The sequence below is a fragment of the Nothoprocta perdicaria genome, unplaced genomic scaffold (genome assembly GCF_003342845.1).
Source record: "Nothoprocta perdicaria isolate Ctin4 unplaced genomic scaffold, notPer1 scaffold_39, whole genome shotgun sequence".
NCBI lineage: Eukaryota > Metazoa > Chordata > Aves > Tinamiformes > Tinamidae > Nothoprocta > Nothoprocta perdicaria.
The window spans coordinates 4999787-5018026 of record NW_020455632.1 but is presented as its reverse complement, the minus strand read 5'-3'; positions in this window follow the sequence as shown (position 1 = coordinate 5018026).

The window sequence follows — 18240 nt, the reverse complement described above, 5'->3', positions numbered from 1 at the left end:
GATATTTAAATTCTTCTGACCTTCCTTATACATAGATAGATTAAGTGGCAAAGTGAGGTATTTCTTTTGGAACATACCAAGATTTAAAGCATCCATGTGTCATGCAGTCTATGCAGTAATTTGACTTCTGGGATAAGCTCTTGACTCTTTTCAAATCACTTCCTTTGCTGGTGTAAATCCAGTACCTTGGTTTCCCAAAGGTATAACTGGGAACATGAAGATATGAGCTCTRTGCCAGAAGATACTCCCCTCAGGGCAGAACATTAGTCCAGTAACCTGCAGTCTACTAAAAAGTGTCATGGATCTTGAGTAACAGAACCAAGTGTGTTAGAATCAATATTGAGAAACTGTTGTTTCTATTATTATTTTTTTTTTAGTAAAATAACTGGCTAGCAAGAGGTGACAGTAAGAAATAATTGTGTTCTATTTAATTTATCTTTCTTGCTTGGTCTAGAGCTACATATTATCAAGAGACATTATCRGTATTAATGGAAGGTAGATTATCCATGAAAGGTAGTTTGTCTTTACTCTGTCTGTATTCCCTTAATGGATGTGCTTCACTTTAGAAATACTGCCTGGATTTTCTCCACCCAGCTGCTCCACTTCAGATATCAAAGCGCAGGAGCRGTTATTGTTCGGATATGCATTCCATTTTGAATGGGAGAGATTTATTTGTCTTTATACAAAACAGTTTCCTGGCATATTATTAGCTTCTTTGACTTGATGGCAAGCACTCTCCTTTCCGTACCCAGTACTTACACAGTAGCTTCCATCTTTGYGGTGTTTTGCTCCAGGAAAACACCATTGCACTGTGTTGCACTTCCCTATTTTGAAGAGCTTCCTGTTACCAGGTTGTAACACTGTGTAACACCATGGTTCCCACAGCCTCTGCCATGCTGAGAGCCATGGTGAGTCCCTGCTACCATTCGTGTGTGGAGAAAACAAGGTGAATAGAACACCAAGAAGACCAAGAAAAGGGAAATGGATGAAGATATGGGGTTGTCAATAGAAAAAGAAARGTAGAAAGGCCCGATATGGCCCTAGAAGAAAGGAAGAGAGCCAGAAGCTGGTAGAAAGAGTCCTTATAAAGTATCTTCCCTGTACTTCTTCCCTTTTGCACCTCTTTTGCACCCAGGCCACCACTGTAGCCTCTCTTTCTCACACAGTCTGGGATGCAGAAGTTATGTTTCTGTCCAGAAAGACCTTTCCTGAATCCACAAGGGCACTTTTCCTTCCTGTAGCTGGCAGCATGCAAAACTTAGCTGGGAGGAAATCAGCGAGGAATTGTGCTGCTTATGTAAGCAACAATTAGAACTCTTATGGGCTGTGCTTTTTTTTTAAGAAAAGTCACAATGTGGCAAAAATCAATGACTGAGTGTAAACATGATCTTAATAAATGCACATCTGTGGTGGGCTTGCAAATGAAATATCACTCAATGGCTAGGTAGAATTTAGTGTCAGGCCCCATAATGTGAAGYATTATCATTTGAAAGCCAACTTGGTGCTGATTTCCATGTGAAGGGGTTTCTGTCGGGGATTGCTGGAAGTCTCAGGCAGATCTAACTGGTAAGTGCAGCAAACAAGCTTGCACTGCGCCAAGATCTCCTGACAGTACTCTGTGTATTAATACATTTATTCATTTCCCCACGTTCCATAACAACTAGAGCAAGTGACAGAAAACTGCTAAGCTGTGGAGAGCGTCTCTAATAGCTTCTGATTAACTGACAGTGTTTGTGAAGCTGTTAATACCTCTTCATCCAAAAGARGACGTTTCTAAAACAAAATCAAAATAACTCTGTGCTCGATGTGCAATTTGTGCCTGATAGCAGTAGCTCTGTTGCAGTCAGTAAATGTTGCTGTCTGCTGTTCTATAGCTGCACTGCTGTTGCTTATATTTCTGAAACATTTATGCTTTGTCAGTCAAGAGACAGCAGATGTCATTAAAACCATCTCAGCACTTTCCTGCTCCACAGTAATTGCAGCATCTCTTCCAAGCATAGAAAAATGTCATGACTTGCTGAGATTTCTTTTTTTTTTTTTTTAATTTCTTATGCAGTTGTGGTTAATTTTTCATAATGGGCCTATGGTCCGAAGAGTGTAACAGAAAAAAAGTCACTGTCCTTCTATCTAACTGGCACAGCTAAGGTCATACAGAGAGTAGCAATTTATTCTGCTTTAAGTTGATAGTTGTTACAGATAGGGAGCAAAAGCCAGAGCTCCTGAAGAGATATAACTTATATATAATTGCATATATGCCCTCTAGACAGAGCTTGTGGAGGGATATAATATAATTAGATTGATAAAACACGTACATGTCATTTCTTCTTAATGAATATGTTGAGTGGGGGCACTCTTTGATTAGCAAAAAAGCATAATGTCAAGGGGTCTCCACATACACATCAGTTTTCGCCAAATCCCGTATACCAGTGGGACAAAGAGACTTTGCTTCACACCCAGTCTTCCCATGAACTGGTGGACTGGATGAACTGGACAAATTCCCTGGCCAAGGGAATGGGTTCCCAAGTTGAGGGCTGTTTATGGAGAAGAACCTGCCTCTGGTACTTAGCTGAAGGGGGTCTATCTGATTTCAACTCTGGTAATTTGGCACTAGGAAAGGGGAAATCTTAACTGRTTTTGTGTTTTGTAGATTAAAACCAATACTATGCATTTTTGTGTGGTGATTTTTCTAAGTAATCTGTTCTGTTTCTTCAAAACTGTTTCAAGATAGACATTGTATTACAATGGTTTAAACTTCAGTTAATCTTCTGCTGTTTAATGGCATATATAATGTCTAAGTTGCCAACTCTTTTATGACATTCACTGTGATTTCTGCTGAAAAGCCTATTATAACTAGCATATGACTATGTTACAGATTTGTATGGCCTAATTTAGTGTCATTGTCCTAGGATCTCATTAATCAGTGGAGACAGAAAGGCACCATGGGCAATATTCATCTCTGCTAACTTCAGCTATTATGTGGCTAGTTTTTTGGTTTCTCCAATGGAGGAAAAAAAACAGACTTCCTCTGAGAATAGTACATTCCTGTAGGAGGGCCCTAACAGAAGRTGGATTGGGCATCTCTGCTGAATATAGAGAAAGCCTCTATGAATTACTTAGAGTAGATGCCTGGCATTTAGGTAGATGAGTTCCAGTCTGCCAGAGGTAGGAACCTGATTATCCTCTTCCCTGGACATTGTATGTGTAGGAAGAACAGTGTTCTGACATAAGAATCTCAGCTTGGGTGACATRGAGCCAGCACAAGAATATGCTCTGAAGGCTGGAGAATGCTATGCTGAACAGGGATAGTCACTTGGTAGGGAATGATCCAGGGCAATGTTACTAAAAATAATTTCCCATACGAGAAAACTTGGACTAACCCCAAAAACTTTGCTAACTGTCTGTTAGAGTTTGGAATAACCTGCAAATTAAAATTCACTCTCCTGAAGTAATCTAAAAGCACGTATAATAAATCACTGGATGGAGCAAAACAGTACTGGGAAAAAAAAAAAAAAAGGCAGGCACAATATGCTGACAGTTCTTTTGTGTCCCACATTTGCATTATTTCTTGTCTTCCTATAGGCAATATAAAGTATTTTTACTGTGCCATGTGCTGTAAAATCTGCCCTAGTCCCCATTAATATCAATATAATAATGAAGTCCTTGCATTACAGTTGTGAAGCTGGAAAAGGTTCTAAGCTTGGAACAGTCCCTGAAATAGGTAGTGCTGTTTGACTGCTAGTGTAGGTTTAAGTTTGGAGGTTTCTCGAGGGAACAAAGGACATTGCCTAAGTGTAGATATTTGAGCTCCACCTTTCCATGCTCCATCACTTACTAGGGACCATTCTGTCTGTGCCCAGCCCAGCCTTTGAGGAGATGGGTATGAGAATGGAGGAGCCTCACTCAGGGAAGTGTTTTAATTTTTATAATTTATTTTGTAGTTTTGTTTTTATGCCCTTGGCACCACACACTATAATTTTTGTACTTACTGAAGAATCAAATAATAAAAAATTATTATTTATCTGGAAACTTTTTTAGGCAACAGAAAATGAAGAAAAGCAGTAGAGCATGACATTTAATACTGGAGAAGTGTCATATATGTTATCATAGCCTTTGAAAATTAATCACATTCTTGTTGACACTCATGCATAGATATGACATAATTCATACCTCTCAAGCTACAGTACTTCCTTTTGGCAGCATTCAGTGGCTAAAAGGTTAATAGWCAGAAATGCAGGTATGCATCTGGTTCTGTTCTAGTTGTAGCTTTTGGGGTGGTAATGTTTTTTTGGCTCTTAGACTACCTCGGTAAATGGAAGGCTAGTGCTTTGGGTATTATGTATATCTAGATGTATACGTACTGATTGGACAGCTGTCAAAGCATTATTGTGTAGGCTTTTAAAAATCTGGCACAAAAAGTAACCTCTTTTCATCTCCCATGCTGGTGCTCCTGGAGGTGCTGCTGCATTACAGTGGTGTGCAGTGCATGCAAAGTGATCCCATTAAGCAATGCAGCATGAGCAGGCAGTAGAGAAACTGTGTCTTTGCCAAGGGCTTTTTGAGCAAAGTGTTCATTTTTGTTTGCTTGCTTTCACTGTGTTGTCATCGGCTGAAAACTTCCAGGTKCTTCACTTAATGTCTTATGTAACCTCACAAAGTTTAAAGATGTCAGGAAGGGTCTTAGGAATCACAAGTATTCCTGGGGTATAAACACAAAAGGAAAAAGTGGCTCAAAGATTTCTTTTTCCCCCGGACTTTCCTACTTGGCCATGAGAGTAGCSACAGGGAAAAAATGAGAGTGGCCTTGTGGAATTTGGACCATTCTTCAATGAAGAAAGAGTCTGTTGAGATCACTGTAGGTCTATATAAGAAAAAATGTTAGAGATGGAAAGAGAAATTTGAGGTCACAGGAAGGAGTCTCCATCCCAGACATGCCATGAAACCTAGGAGCACTTCATGTTTGGGATGACAGGTTAAAAAGAGGACTAAGCTGCAGCCTTCCTTGCAACTATCCTCAATGTCCTTTTGAAGCAGATATCAATTTTCCAAAGTTTTAGTGCTTCTGTTGTCCCAGAATCAGATGCACTAAGAGCAGCTGGAGGGAAGTAATGGAGCATGAGAAAGGGGCTGATGACTAGCACTGTGTCTCAAGAGTAGACCTGCTACCAAGTTGCCTTGTCTGGAAGTCTTGTCCAATGTCTTTAAACTTTGCCTGTCCTCAAGTSCTAGAGAAAAACATCTTCTAAGGAAGAGTGCTGTCCTGTAGCACAGCTTTAGCAAAGTGCATCTTTTTTCCTGCAGACATGCAGACTCGATGAAGCCTTGTGTATGTAACATGGGAGGTACATTGACTTTGGCAGGACTTTCTGGTGTTTTTCTTATGATCCTTGTAGATTCTTATGCACCTTGTAGCACCAAAGATGGCTTATCAACACTTAGTCCCCTTTTAGGCATGCGGTGTGTGTTCTGCTTATCCCTGCAGTGTTCACAGCTCCTCAGAAAACTGAAAGAAAGGGCAAAGGAAATGAGATCGGGGAAAAAAAAGCTTTGTATTGACAAAATCCTCTTTCTGATGTTTAATTTCATTTTTTTTTTCCAGGCGCTTTTAAATGCTGGCAACTTTCTCAATTAGAAATCTAGTTTACCTTACAAAATCTCTTGCATTATACCCTTGGTGTAATAAATAATACCTAATTGTTTATTTAGTTTTGCAGAGTTGACTATTAAAACAAAAATACATTGCTTTTATTTCTAGAAAAAAAAAGACATACAATTTTTGGGTTTTGTTTGCAATTTCTTTGAGTTATTTGGCAATAACTCTTGTTGCCAAATATTTCCATAGTTATCAGAATGACTTTTCACAGAGTCACAGAATCACAGAATGGTTGAGTTTGATCACAGAATGGTTGAGTTTGAAATGGACCTTTAGAGATCATCTTGTCCAACCCCCCCACTCAAGCAGGGACACCTACAGCACATGGCACAGGGTGGCATCCAGGTGAGTTTGGAAGATCTCCAGAGAAGGAGACTCCGCAACCWCTCTGAGCAGCCTGTCCCAGGGCTCTGTTACTCTCACAGTGAAGAAGTTCTTCCTCATACAAAGATGGAACTCCCTGGAGATGGAACTCCACAAGTGGGAATGTTTCCACTTGTACCCATAACCCCTTGTCCTATCACTGAACTTTTATTAGATTAAATCATCTAAAAGAAATTGTATATACCCATGTGAATTAAAAAAAAAAAAAATAAAGGAGAAGAAGCAAAAATTGCTGACTTTCCTATCTCTGTGTACTTTCTTGGTAATTGAGATAACTTTCTCTTGGCAAGTGAGATGATGAACCAATTGTTAATTAAGTGGTCAAGAAAAAAAGCTGAAGAGGGAGGATTTGTGAAAGCTCAATATAGAGAAACCATTCACTCTGATCAATCTTGTCTGGTTTTGACACCTTAATTAATAGATACCTTTGGCAGCATGAAGAGTTCAAGTGCTGGAGGAAGGTACATTTAAGCTTCTTGTTACAGCTGTTTGGGAACAACAGTAGTGAAAGAACTGAGAGTCAATCCAACTTCTGCTGGGAAATGAAAATTTTGTGTATAGCAATGTAGGTATGCGTGGATCAGGAGGGACCGATCTGAACAGGCTCAGAGGTATCAGCTGTCATGGTGGGAGGACTGGATTTGGAGAACTGTGATCTTTCCTTGTAGCTCTAAGTAATGTTCCATGTGATCCTGCGCCAACCATTCTGCCATCCAGAGCCTCTGGTTTCCATCACAGCTTTTGCCTCTCTTTTCTGGTGTTTAATTTATGTAGTTCACCAGTTGTCTTCCTCCCTGAAGAGGAATGTTATGGTCAAAAATCCTGATGGTTTTGCAGAAGAGATCAGGTTATTGGGGGATGATTTCATGAACTATGGAGGAAGGCAAAAAAGTCAGATCTTGCTAGAAAAGTTCCTGAATTTAGTTTTGGCCAAGCTATTTAAAATGAGTTGCCTTTAATGAAATGTCTAAGGGGTAAATGGAAGAGGAAATGTTATTAATATGGGGGGAAAACGCCCTCCCTATGTTGTTTTGCTTTATTTCTATAATAAATAATGTAGCCTAGAGCATATAATAGGTTTTTCTATTTGGTTGCTGAATGAACTTATTCAAAATCCATAACTTAAGAAGACTCCTCCCTTAACATTTTTGTTTTCTTTGACTCAATATTTCCTTTGATTTTGAGAGATTAATTCTTTTGTTTCTGATTAAATTTAGGTCAGTTTTGAAATAAAAAAGAAGTTTCACAATGAAAAAGGTTTTTTTGCTTGTTTAGAATATGTTGAAATGCAATATTTCAGCAACTTTGGAAACAAGATGCTCTTAGAAAATTTCACAATGAAATGTGCACTGTTCCCAAATCCCTCCTGACTTTTTTTTTTTTTGTTTTATTTGTTTGGTTGGTTTGTTTTGTGGGAAATTCCCAATAAATGGGCTGGATTCAGAAATAAAAGTTGGTCTCCCTGTCACAGCCTTTTTCAATGAATTTCTTATTCACAAAAATTGTTTTCATCTGACTTCAGCAGTATTCTTTGGAAAATGCTTATGTTCCTTGGAGAATTCAGAGTGAGCAAAAAAACCCAAGTCACCTCCATTGTTGCTGTAGCTAATCCATTGCCTTCCCTTATTGTGTTTGTAACATTTGGTTCCAAAATAGGGGGCTGTAWAGAGAAAGAGTTTGTTCAGGACTTAAAGTAAAAAACAATTACAAGAAAATCACGTCCTGAAAAAGGAAATTGGCCTATCGTAAGTTTATGAGGAAGAACTTCATTGTGAAGCCTAAACTCTAAAACAAAAAATCCCTCCTGAAAAGCCCATTGAATACCGTCTGCTCATGTGATTCCTTTGACAGGAATCTGCAAGTTGATCAGTGGAGTAAAACATTTTTTTCTTTTAAGTAATTATTACAAATGGATAGTTATATTCCTCTGGAATAATTGGTGAATATGTTTTGAAAATAACTCCTTCCAGTAAATAAACTAGCATCAACCAGTAACTGCTTAGTGTTTAGTAAGTAGAAGCAGAGACCTAAAGTGGATAGATAGGCTCAAGAGAGAGAACATTATAGTACTGTTATTTAATATTTATGCTGTTTAGTCTAGAGAAGAGAAGACTTGGGAAGATATAACAACCCTATATAAGTGAAAGACTTTTGCAAAAAGACAAAGCAGATGCTTCTCTGCATAGTTTAGGCAATGAGGGAAGTGAACTCAAGCTGGAGAGGATAAAGATGGAGGTGGTGTGGCTTAAGAGTTCCTCATGCTCCATTATGGCCCCTTGCCCAGCCTTCAGTGCATGATTACTCAGTTGTGCTGGCAGAACTCTGAAGACAGAGCAGGTTGTTGAAATAATCCAAGTTTAAGGAAAAAAAGATCTCATCACCAAAATCAAGTGGGTAGAGGTGAGTTTGGAGCTGTAAATCAGAGAGTCCTCAGATTATCCCAGACTCTTGAAGGGGACCTGACTCATTTATTTATTTATTTATTTATTTATTTTAGTGAGTGCGTAACTGTGTCAGGAATCCCACACTTTAATAAAGTATAAATTGTCAGATTTATGGTGATGGGAAAATGTACCCCGCTGAGGCTCTGATTCAGTGGCTTCAGTAAGAATTTTGCCATGTTCCTTTGTCATGAAGGCCTTCACCATCCCAAGGCAGTTTTGAACCTTGAGCATGATATTAAAAAATATTTGAATAGCTACATATAATAGCTGTTATAGCTGTATCTGAGGCTTAAGAGGCTGATATTTTGTATGGTGCCCACTAACGTTTCTTATGCTCTCCCTAGTGTAAAAGGAGGAAGGTTCTTCAGAGACAAGGCCCAGGAATGTGTCAATAGAGAGTGAGATATCTTCCTACTGAATTAATGGGTCCTTGGTAGCATGGTTGTGATACAGTGACAGTCTGTCATGAGCAAAATGCCAAGGCTGCTATCAGTCCTTGCCTTATTTGCCTAATTCTGCCGGTAGAGCTCATTTTGATGTGTGAGCACTACATAAATTTGATTTATCTTCCAAGTAGCACCCTTGAATGGATGTGCTAATCATTATATTTCAAATCTGATTTTAAAAGTCGAAGTGCAAAGCAGCAATATTTAATCATCTTATCTGTGGTCCATTTGATTTGTTACGCACAGAATTGCACGTAATGCTGAAAAGTTATTTTTATGTGCATTAAATATACGTGTTATTTTATAGCTCTTAGTATTTTCACTAAAAATAGAGGTGAACTCAATTTTTGAAATGAAATTTTTATCCATACACACATAAAACATTTCATCTGTCAGAAGCAATGCATTCTGGTGGATCTACATCTATCTACAGTGATTTATTTTTTCCCCAAAACTTTCTTCCCGAGGAAATTTTAAAATCCCTCACTTCCATTGAGATTGAGAATGATTTTGGTTTTCTTTCAATTTCCATGGCAACAGGAAATTTTATTTTCTATCAGGCTCTGCACACAGATATCTGATTTCACTGGGCTCTTTTGAATACATCAGCTTGCATTATTATTCCTGCTGCTATTTTGCACCTTCTTCCTTAACCCTTTAACTCTGTTTATTTCAGTGGAATTAATTCTGTTTTTCCTTAGATGACACAGCCATATTTTTCTTTTCTTTCCTTTTTTAATACATATAATTTAATTCAGTATGATGATATAGTGAATATAAGCACAATTTATACWTTTAATCTAAACCCTTTTATTTCCTTACAGAACACTATTCCATTTTGAGTGATTTCTAAGGACAAAACTTGAACCAAATATTTCAATTAATTTCTGAATAGATGCCAGACTTTTAAGGTCTGCGGTTTATAGCGCTTCATCATCTGCTGTGTGAATGATGAATTCTCATTGTATTTAACACTGATCTCAGTTGTGCTCTGGAACGGTTTATCGTAAATGGTATAAAGCTTGAAGATGCATAGGTTAAATTCAAGCAGCTACTTAAACGTGAGTGAAAAAAAAAAACAGGATTATGGTGGTATTCTTCTATGGAAGCCTCCCAGACTCCCCCTTCTTATTCACCCTTCAACATAAACCAAAGCAAGACCGTGCTCATAATTCCCAGCAATGCATATCTGCAGTCCTTCCTCTTTGATTAGAGGAGACAAAAATAAACCACTCTGACATGTGAGTGATTGGCAGAAGGACAAGGCCTGAGATTAATAAATGGGGCCATCCAAATCTTTGGACACTTCTTTACTACCACAACTGTTCAAGAACGTAAGAAAAGATGTTAAAAAGCTTGTGTTCTGGGAATAGTGACTTTGAAGGATACTATCTTTGGAGGAATGCTGGTACAATGATTGATGTTTCCAGTTGCTTGCTAACTCTTTAGAGAAAGTTCTGCTGGTGAAAGATAACTTTAATTTCATGAAAGCACTAATAACATTTAACTTTCGGCACACTCTATTTGGACAGTTATCTGCAGTCTTTCCTATTTGTAAGTTTCTTCTATATTTATCCATGTCATGGGTGTAACAGCACTCATTATTAATAGATATTTATATTATGTAGACTTTCTTAATACTGAAAAAATTGTGTTTGCCACTGATCATGAGATATGAGCTGAGTAAGCACTCCACTCCTATTTGAAAGTCACAATAAAACTGATCTTCATATTTTTTCCAGCAGTGGACTATAAGCAGCTTTTATCCGTAGCTAGCGTAGATATGATATGATATTTATTTATTTATAGTTACTATAGCTCTTGTTGATTTTATTGCATGAATTATTTGAGAAAATAGCATAGGCTCTAAATTGAGGGAAGATTGAATACTCACATTTTAATGTGCACCAAGCAAACCTATCATGTTGCTTAGCTGATTTGAGAGTTGTTTTGCTTTTAGATGAATGTTTTTGAATCTATTTATGGCTTTATCTCCTTGTGAACGGTTACTGCAGATCATCTGTTGCTGGTTCAGAAGTATCAGCTAATCCTACAGGAAATGGAGCATAGAGAAAACTCAAAACTCTCGTTGTTCATTATGGGCTTCAGTCAGCAAACACTAGTGAAACTGGATTCTGGTTTATGCCTTTGTAAAGACTTGAAATGACTTTTTTCTAAATTCTGAGGGTGCAAAGAAATAATTTTTGAAGCATTTATCCCAACTTATTAAAAAGAAAAAAACCCCAAACATTCCTGGTAAACATAGAAAAGTCATATAAAATCAAATCTCAACAAAAATGTATTGCTCAGTTTTGTTGGAGAACCATGATTTTTGATGCATTATTTTCATGTCTTGATACTTCCAATAGCTTGAAACTTCCAGTAAGGGAATCTTCAATTAATTCTTAAAACCAAGAATTTTCACTTAGTTCTGGATTAAATGTACATCTTTAACATATACTGTGGATTTTGGAATTATTTGTATCAGAATATCCTTATTTATTCTGRACTCTTCCATAGAAATAGTATTAGGAACAGATTTCTAAAAAGTGGTGACAATCCTTTCCAAGCACAAATTCAGATGACATTACACTTTGGTTTATTTTGGAGACAAAGTTCTCAATCTTCATGAAACCATGCTTAGCCATTTTTTTTTTCCCCTACAAACTAATTGCAAGTATGCTAATAACAGCAGCCAAGTGGGAGATTTTCCCAGCATATCACCCGTGTATAAATCTGACATGATCTTCATGATTATTAACATGTTTCCTTGAAAATTTGGCTTTAATACCGCATATGGCTTGTATAGCGGTATGCTATATGGCTTGTTGATGCAACCACTATTCTGGTAATAAAATTAGAAACCCAACTGCATGTGCTAGCAGAAATTGTGCTTGAAAACATCTGAAGAATTTTGTATAGATCTTAAAGTCTCAAAAAGTTTGCTCATCTGTGTTTGTTTTTGTTTCTATCTTACTCTCCATGTGATAGGTTTGTTGTCAAATTTAGTAACCTAATCCACTGTATTTCAAATTACAGTACAGTTTAAGCTCAGTACAATGGTTTGGCAACTAAATAATTCATCTTATTTTTCAAGTTCAGTTATGTATTAAATATTGGTATGAAATTTCTTTTCTTATAAATATTTTAAAATAAACCTAATCAGAAATACAAAGTATCATATTAACTCAGGCTACTTAGAAATGAGAAAAGATTCCTTATTATCATTTCATTCTTTTTCTGGACTGCAGACTTTTTACTTTAAAGGTTTCTGGTTTTCTTTTTTAATCTTTTGATTCAGATTACCAGGAGTTACTTCTGAGGTAAGRGTACATGACATCTGTGTTCTTAGGTTGCCAGAAGTATTTAACTTTTCATTTTTTGATATGATAGAAGCAAGCTGTTAATTTTCCTTTGTATGGCATGTAACTTTAAAAAAAAAATCCTTTTTCTACTAAATGTTGATAGCAAGGGCAGTATAAAATTTTCTTAAAGAAGATAGTGAAATACTTACAGGACTTCTAGAAGAACTCTTCCAGTGCCCGAGAAGCAATGTGAAGGAAGAATAATGTTATTTGCAAGAATAGTGTATTTCAAGAAAAATGAAATGTATTAAAGCGATTGCTGTTGTATTGTAAATAAGCTGCCAAAACTCTAATTTTCCATAAAAATGGTAGAAACAGGAGACTCTCTGTTTCATGATCAGATATTCRAACAGTGTTTCATATGTATATTCTTTCTCTTGGCCTCAGTGTCAGTGAAGACTTTGTAGTTGTCAGTGAAAAGGACACAGAAAGGTTATGCTGCTATGGGAATTTCTAGAAGCAGTTTTGTGGGAAAATTAGGATAGGCTGCAGCTCTGGTGGCTGTGAAGGATGGACAGATGTGCTACTATCAGCAACACAAAACCTGAAATGGGCTCGGACTGGAACAAAGCCAGACTTGAGAACCTTTTTTGAGTTCTCAGATGTGTATAGGAACAACGTGAAGGTTTCTTCTCATCCATGCTTGAAGAACAGCAGAGTGCTTCTCCTCAGAGGCTGCTAGCAAAAGCAGCGCTCGCCTGGTTCCTGGCCAGAGAAAGGTTTCTTTGGGACAAGTGAGATGGCTGTGAGAGAGACATGGAAGCCCAGGGGAAACCTCTGCCAGGCCAAAGTGCAAGAGCTGGGGACATGGGGCCAAGGGTTGGAGGGAGCTGCTGAACCACTTTTTCCTCTGGGAATGACTTTTTGGGCTGGGAGGTGTAGTCTAGAAGCAGTGACCTTCTAAATTAATTTTCCCCATAGACCAGAAAATAAGTTTGCAATAATTCTATGACATACACATTTTTAGAACTTCACTTGTTTACTGCTGTTTAGAGTAGAAGAATTTCTTCCTTTTCTCTGCTGTTGCAAAGATCCTCAGAAATCTACAGAAAAAAAGTAAAAGAAAAAAGCAAGAGAAGCAAGTGGAAGGAAAGCTATTCACAGTTATGCTCAGTGAGTTCTAGTAGCTCTGCACCACAGACCTTCCTTGTCCTCCTGCTTCTGTTCTGCATGGATAAACTGCTGCTAGTAAAGCTGCACTTGGAATGACCCGTTGTTGCAGGTTGTTGTGATCCCTGCCACTTTTCTGGAGGCAACGTCAGCCCGCAGAGCATGTTGGCTTTTGCAGGAAAGGGCTGTGGTGGGATACAGTCTACCTACTGCATGCCTCAGTCTCCCTGCTTCACTGTAGCTTATCCCCAAAACTATTTTGTCTTTTCTTTTTTAACCCAGGACTATATGGCATAGCAGCAGTCAAACAGCTTTACAGCTATTCTTTTACTTTATCATCTTGTGACTTCTGGTTTTCATAAAACCACAGATTCATTTTGTCTAGTCAGAAAGTTATTCCATTTATTATTTTTTTCAGCTACAGTKCTGGGAACCTACCTGGGTCTTGGAAATGCATCTGGCCCCAGTTTCAAATGATATATTGTTTCATTTCTCTTTCATAGGAGCAAGTATGAGTCTGTAAATCATAATTCAATTTCTATGCATCACAGTCCAAGAGGTAGCTTCTCATTCCTGGTCTCCTAATTGTCTCCCCTCCCCAAAGCACACATTGGCACCTCTGTACTGTAACTGTGAGTCTGCTCTATTTTTTCCAAATGATACTTACAGACCTGAAGGACTGTGAAAAGGAAACATTTGCTTCCTTCTGTGAACTCCTATTTATATGCATAAGCTTTCCTTGTAAGTGCTGAAGATACATTTTGTTGCTGATATTGTCAGTGAAGCTCTCTTGGGCCTGGTAATGGCCATTCTCTGCAAGGTCCTTCTAGCTGGGTGGTTAGCAGTAGGAGAGTTGGAAGAGGATTGGCAAGTTTGCACTTTGGATCAAGCAGCATTTTTCATTAGTTTATATTCACATTTGTGACGCTCCCAAGTGTTTCTCAGTGTGATCAAATTAAGTTGCAGGGTAAGCAAAGAGTGGAAATACCTCTATTTAACATCTTTTGAATACTACAGATATTCCTAGAAACACAGAGCCTAAATATATTTGTCAGTGAGTGGGCTGAGTTCATTAGTCAGCCTTGTTATAGCCTAATTGCTTTCAATTAATTTTTGCCCTCCATGGTCAGTGCAAAGTCACAGCTAAGCTCCATGGGAGAGAAWATTAAAAAAAAAAAAAAAAAAAAGTCACATACATCAGCAAAACAAATGCAAACTATGTTGTGTATTTGTCACTGTCTGAACCATGGCGAGGTTGGAGCAGAGAAGGGATCACTGACCTATCTGAAATCTTTGTACCATGTCCTGGGCTCACCTGCATCTATCAGGAAAAAGTTATGCTTTAATGAGTGCAATTCTTTGTAGAGTGCATTAACTGCCAAACTAGCTTTGGAATGACTTATTAACATAAATATCAAATATGAGACCCACACTGATTAGCAAATTATCCTTTATACACTCTTTACTCTGAAAAAAAAATGTCTATGATAAAGAGATGTAGAAAAGAGTAAAAGTTAAGGGATGTAACGACTTCAGTGATGAATGAATTGTGTAGTATTTATTGCTTGTATTTGGTATAGTTGATCACAATTGGTATGTACATGGTTTAGCAATATAAGAAGCAAAATATTTTGTTATTTGGAGTCTTKGACACTTATTGAAACAGATGTTCCAGTTTAAACATAGGTTGTTTGGTTTATTAGCATTTAAACATATAGTGTGGAATAAAATTATCTTTGCTACTTACTTACCTTGACACTGTAGGACTTTCAGGTTGAAACTCTGAAACTTCCTTTATAAGGGTAGTTGAGGCTTGATATCTATTAGCAGATTGATGTTCAGTCTAACAGATAATGCAATTTCTGAAAAATATTTCGGGCTATTTCCAAACATCTATCTATGGAAAAGAATTATTTTGAAAACAAAAATTTGAAGTGATTGGACTGTTTGCTTTTGATATGCAGCATGTAGCTTTTTAATAGCACTGTTAAATTACTTTTACAGAAACTCACCACTTTATGATGCTGATTTTGTGATCATCTGTAAGTAAAAGATGTTTTGAATCAGGTTAGTTGCAGCCTGCTTGAGAGGGACAGTGTGTATCAGTAGGCAAAAAAGCAAAACAAAACAAAATAAAACAAAAATTATCACTACACAAGAAACCCAAGCATTTGTTRTCCTTTGGATTACTGGATAGGAGATGGACTTGTACTCATATCAGGTAAAATTTTGAACTAATGACACTTCATATGAAAATGATGTTGTACCACAGTATCTTCCTTTTGATGGACATAAGAGATTTTCTTGAGTAGCTGGATGTATTAGTATTCATAACTAAACTGGTGATTGTGATTATTTCTTGGTGCTGAATGAATCAAGATATCAAAAAACTAAAATGCAAAGCTTTTAGCTGTACTATCAACTAGTTGGAAATCAACATCTCCATAACTATGTGAGATAGAAATTGGATGAAATAACTAACTCATCTGACTTAAAAATGAGATAGATTCTCCCAGAAGATGGCAGTGCACTTATGAACAGTTTTCCCCTAACAGCTTTATAAGCTATATCACCTATAGCTGTTTTTTCAATAGTATGGTTGATAAACAAACAAGTAATAAAAACAGCTGTATTCGAGTATGGATGCAAATGCTACTTTTGGTTTTGAAATCTGAAGTAAATGTCAATATTGCACAAATGTCACCTGTCCTCTACTGACTGAAYATGTTTGTAAGGGATGGCAACTTAATCAGCCTTTCAGTACATCTTCCATCAGGCTGACAATCTCTTTTCCATGGGATTCTTTCACATAATCTCTATGAAAAATCCATTGATTAAATCTGATTAAATCTAGAATTTAAAATGTGCTTAAGCTCAGTGCTTAAAGGTTAAAGGAACAAATCAATAAAGGGGATGCTAAGAAGAGGAGGAAGTTACATGATTTAAAACTCTTGCTGTGTGATGTCTTTGCTCCACTGTTTTCTTGCTGAAGAATTTCTTCATTCAGATAGAGATAAAAAGCAGATGTTCAGAAATATCAAAAAAGTGCTACTCCTGCATTAGTTCCAGTTTAAGAACAATCAGTAACTGATGCAAATTTTGGGGATATTTCTAGTTCAGTTTCCAAAGCAGTAGTCAGAGTGTGGATCTTCAAATATGTAATCAGAGCTGCTTAACCTTTTAGAAATTGATCCACTTCTTATCATTTTATTTATCTCAGAAACAGCAGTGGGGAATGCTAATTTTCCTTTTTAAAAGTCAGTCTTTATCTGTTTTGATAGTTTACAGATTGTACAAATACAATACTTTATCTGTATTGATAGTTTGCAAATAAAACTTGTTAGCTGTTCTGCAATGCTTGTCTCTTGAGCTGCTTGATGTGACTATTTCTATGCACAAACAAGCTTTTTTGATGTTCATGAATAAAAAGATGTTTGTGAAGAGCAAAGAGAGACAGCTTTTACTCATGTGGCAGCAATGCTTTTAGGTAAATTTTTGAATTGAGCTTTACTGCCAATGTTTTGTCTTGACCAGGACTACCAGCAATTAGGTGAATAATGCTTAAATATTTATGTTCTGTAACTTAGAATGGAGAAAAAAAAAGTCATTTAAAATTCTCATTTGTAACCCTTTATTTATTTTTCCATTTAGCAAAAATGCACTGGCAGCAAAAAATACTAAGAATTGCAGATGTTTCTTTAACATACAAAAGAGATGAAAAATGATTGTGTATTCTTGTTCTGTAGTCAAATATAATTGCGTATTCTTGTCCTACTGCTTGGATATTTTCAGTGCTAATTTTACTCAATTAACATGAGCTGCATCATTTCCTTTGCACAAAACACACAAAAAAAACCCAAGAAACTAAAATATATCTGTTTTTTTACTTTTCACTTAGTTTTCATTTTCCTCCTTTCCTAAGTCATATATGACTGAATGAGATATATATATATATATATATATATATATATATTCATTTTATTCCTACCCTCCTTTTTAAGAATGTGTTTATCTTCCTCATGGAACGAGTATCTTCCATGGTCTAATACCCATCTGTGATTGGACTGTACCCTACTGGTTACTCGTGACCATAAATACAATAAAATACACTCTTCTCTAGTGCCTGGACACAGCAGCACCTTCCCATTCAAATGGCAACAGAGCTGTTTTGCACATCCTGAATGGACAAGTGCTATAAAGGGGACAATAGTGACAGATTTGATCCTGGTATGCATTCACCTGTAGAACCTATAAGAACCTCCATTTCACCTTTCACTACTGGCAGGCGTCATTCTCTCATGTCAAGAGGAGACTGACATTAATTGACATGCTCCCCYGTCCCCCACTCTAGTCATGATTTTTCTGATCCTCTCATGATTCACACTAACTGTAACTAACCTTCTGGGTTTTGTGCAACTCTGCAGACTGCTCCGTATCACAGTTGTTGACATTTGCTGTTTCCATTGTATAATATGGAATATCATGGTGAATAAATGYTCCTGCTTGCTCTTTCCTTGCTTCTACTATATACACTCTCAATAAAAGTGAAATTTATCACTAGACAACTGTGCAACTTTCATAATAATGCAAGCTACCTCAGCAACAATAAAATGTTAACATTGCATCTTTTGTTGTGTATTTTTTTCTCTGTATTTTTAAGAGAATTCTCCATCTTTAATCACACTTCTTTGAGGTTCAGTCACTTGGCAATCTGGTCTAGCACAGGACTATCAAGGCAGATTCTGGGGCTGTTAGACAGGCAAATGCTATTTACATCAAAGGTAATAAAAGCATAAGTGAAAAAGAAGCAAGCATCACAACATGTGACCTGTGATAAAATC